We start from the raw sequence: 3578 nt of genomic DNA, 5'->3' as shown, positions 1-3578 counted from the left end.
TGCAGAGCTAGCGGCGTCAAAATTAACACACATACTTGATGTGACTCAAAAGCCGAACGAGTTACATTCCGACGTTGTTTTAGATGTGCAAGTGCCAGTCAGACCTCGCGGTGAGGGCACTCTGCCGACCATTTCGCTAGTTAACACCGGTCTTGTTGTGTGTGTTACAAGCTCAAGACCATCTCCAAGCACAAAATGGTCAACAGCAACATTCAGACGGTTTCGTACTGCACAATTGCTACATTAAAACGGTATGTTTCTTTATTCAGAACTGGAAAAACACGACCGTGACAGGAATCGAACCTGCAATCTTCGGATCCGAAGTCCGACGCCTTATCCATTAGGCCACACGGTCATTGACGACCAAGTATAACTTATATACGACTCATCTCGAAACGCTCACACCCCCTGAGGAATTGTGTTTTCGTTCCACACAGCCGCTGCCCCTTACTCTTTCCCACCCATTCGTTACATTCAGCCTCTTACGAGACCGACCAAACATAGACAGGAAAACAAGACCACACACTTTGCGCATTCGGAATCGATGGCAGGGTGTCTCTCGCCGCATTTGCTACGATGGCCGTTTGCTACTTCTGCAGAAGCGGCGGCAACGGCGGCGGCGACGACGACGACGACGACGACGACGACGACCGCGAGAGACTCTGAGATTTGTGAGAAATACATCTATAAAATGTAATTCAGACTGCCTCGTCCCACCTTATGCCGTACCGCTTTGGCAAATGCTTTATTTGCGCCATTCGCCTTAATCACATCTGAGAGTAATTCTTAATAAAACGCCTGTCGCTAATTGTTCGTCATCACAGATACTGTTTGCTATACGGCCATGACGCGCAACTGATTTCCAAAATTCGTCTTCCTCCTGTGAGGATGGAACTCACGACTCCTGGTTTACTAGACCAGTGCTCTACCACTTTTTATATATATATATATAGCGTGACAGCATTCGAACCTGTAATCTTCAGATCCGAAGTCCGACGCCTGATCCATTTTTTTTTATTTTTTAGTCTGGCGCCTTGGACCGCTTTTTATTGTTTTTCATAAGGATTCATATCAGGAGGCGCAATGCGGGGACAACGAGGGCAGGGGTCAAAGAACTCGAGGCCTGGCCACGATGCCCCCACCATCACTCCCACCGAATGGCTCCTTCAGTGCATTTTAATTGTTATAGAAAAGCGGGTATAGTCGTGTATATTTTTCGCCTGCTCTCTTTATTGTGGTAAGGAGCGCTGGTTGTACGACATCTGGGGGTGAGATCCCATTGCAAAGCCGTCATTCGCGTTTTCAGTCAACAGACATTCGAGTAAGAAACATGTGATCATATTGGAATATACATCGAGCATTTATAAGACACTTATTGGGTTGCAGACGTAACAAAAATGGATAAAAGAGGAGGCATTTCCTTCATCTTGAACGTAGATTCATACTTCACCTCTTCAGTACTCCTATAATAGTAGATTTAGTGTTAGACTGTGCGCTTTAACCAACACCTATTCGTTCGAATAAAATGATCAGCATGTTTCCATACATTTTCCTGTGGTCTGCATATTGCTTAATGTTGCTGTACTCCATTTGCATAAAAAGCTTGAATTCCGTTTCGTCGTCACCACCTATTTTATTGATAATGTAATGGACAAACTGTCCCATTAACCAATGTAATGCATTATTTTTGGTTTTGGGGTAATACTTACTTTCAGGTCTGAAAAGCACCATAGGAGTAATGGAATTGGGTGACGTTCGTTGCAGTAGTGCAAGACGTTTCCTGAGCCAATGCCAGTTGTTGAGATTTCCAGCACACGTAAATCTATGAATCACAGTGTCAACTTGTTTACATTTCTGACATAAGGGGGTTTCAGCTTTCCCAATTTTATAAAGCCGCTCGTTGGTGCTGACAATATTATTGACGGCTTTGTACCATGCCGTTATCACATGTGAATTGAGCCCGTTAAAACTAATATTCTCCCAAATTGCATCCCAGTTGTGACTCATATATTTCGTGGCAATTTCATTTTGTCCTTCATATTGTTGTCTTTGTCTCATGATATCTCTGGCTGTAATTTGCAGTGAAGTTCTGAGTTTCTCGTTAACATAGCTCAATTCTGTGTACAAGATCCTAACGTATCGCAGGCGGGGGTTAATTTGTTGTACGTCTGCCAGTGGTTGAAGGCTTTCTGGTTGGACACATTTAAACAATTGTGTAGTAATACTGCCGGGGTTGGCGTGAAATATGTTTAAAGACCTTTTTATGAAAAGCGCAGATGCTTTATTGCGTATGTCCACCAGTCCGAGGCCTCCATTTCTAGGATGTAGAGTCGCAGTTCTTAGGTTAACCCTGAAGATTTCCCCCTTCCATAAGAAATTTGCAACCCTCGACATTATTTTCTGAGCTATCAACTTCGGCAAGGGAAAAACTTGTGCCATATAGAATGCCTTTGAGAGAATGCATAAGTTAATGAACCTGACCCTCTGAACCTGGTTCATAAGTCGTTGTGAGTTCTCAATAAGTCCCCCTTGAATCTTTGTTAATATCTCTTTCCAATTGAGGGCTGTCATCCTCATTGGACATGCCGTCAGGATTGTCCCCAGGGTTTTATGGGTGGTAACTGACTTCGCCCGATCGATGTGTATCCGTTCAAGACCCCGCATTCCCAGGATTGTACTTTTATTTTCGTTTGTTGTCGCACCGGATGGGCGGCAGTAGTTTTGAAGAATGGCCCCTAGTCGAATTACATCATCTTGCCCTCTTATGACGACACCAACATCGTCAGCATAGGCTCTCACTACAGTTTTCCTGCCAGTTATAGTTATGCCCTTTAACCTTTCATGAACACTTCTTAAAAAGGGCTCTAACGACACAACAAACAAAAACATAGATAAGGGACTTCCCTGTGGGATGCCGCGGTTTATTTGAATTTGCCGCGTCAGCTGACCGTTGACAGCTAATTTAGCGTTCAGACCAGTAGCAACGTTTTTTATAACATTAACTGTTTTGTGGACGAGTCCCATTTTTGTCAGTACCTCAAATAGGAAGCGGTGATTCACCGAGTCGAAAGCCTTATTAAAATCTATAAAAAGTAAAGCACATTTGATGGAAACCGATGCTAAGGCGATGATGCCTCTATATTCAGAAATCTTATTAAAAATACTTCTATTTGCTGCACATGACTGATGTTGACTAATTAATTTGTCGGTCAGAGGTGAGAGTCTCTTTTTTAAAATCCTGCATACTATTTTGTAGTCAGTGTTTAAAAGGGAAATAGGGCGGTAATTGTTTAACTTTTCGTCCCTTTGTTTTTCGGTAAAAGTACAATTTTGCTGTCTTTAAAATCTGCAGGTATCGTCTGCTCGTTAAAAATCTCATTGACAATGCATGTAAACGTGTCACCAATTAAGAACCAGAACTTTCTGTAAAATTCTACAGGGAGTCCGTCGGGTCCAGCAGATTTATTCACCGGGGACTGTTGTCTTTTAATGGCGAGTAATTTCGCTTTGGTGTGTCTGATGTCTTGTAATCTAATGGTTGACACGTTTGCCTGTTCATAGCGGTCTCGCAACAAACT

At 43.0% G+C, this 3578-nt stretch overlaps 1 non-coding gene across 1 annotated transcript; it reads right to left on the bottom strand.

The window, feature by feature from the left end:
- Nucleotides 1-282: 282 nt before the first annotated feature.
- Trnar-ucg (transfer RNA arginine (anticodon UCG)) lies at nucleotides 283-355 on the bottom strand. Its single transcript has one exon. It is a non-coding gene; the product is annotated as a tRNA-Arg (tRNA).
- Nucleotides 356-3578: the final 3223 nt, after the last annotated feature.

Source organism: Schistocerca gregaria, chromosome 10 (genome assembly GCF_023897955.1).
Source record: "Schistocerca gregaria isolate iqSchGreg1 chromosome 10, iqSchGreg1.2, whole genome shotgun sequence".
Classification (NCBI taxonomy): Eukaryota; Metazoa; Arthropoda; class Insecta; order Orthoptera; family Acrididae; genus Schistocerca; species Schistocerca gregaria.
This window is presented reverse-complemented; position numbering and strand designations above follow the sequence as displayed.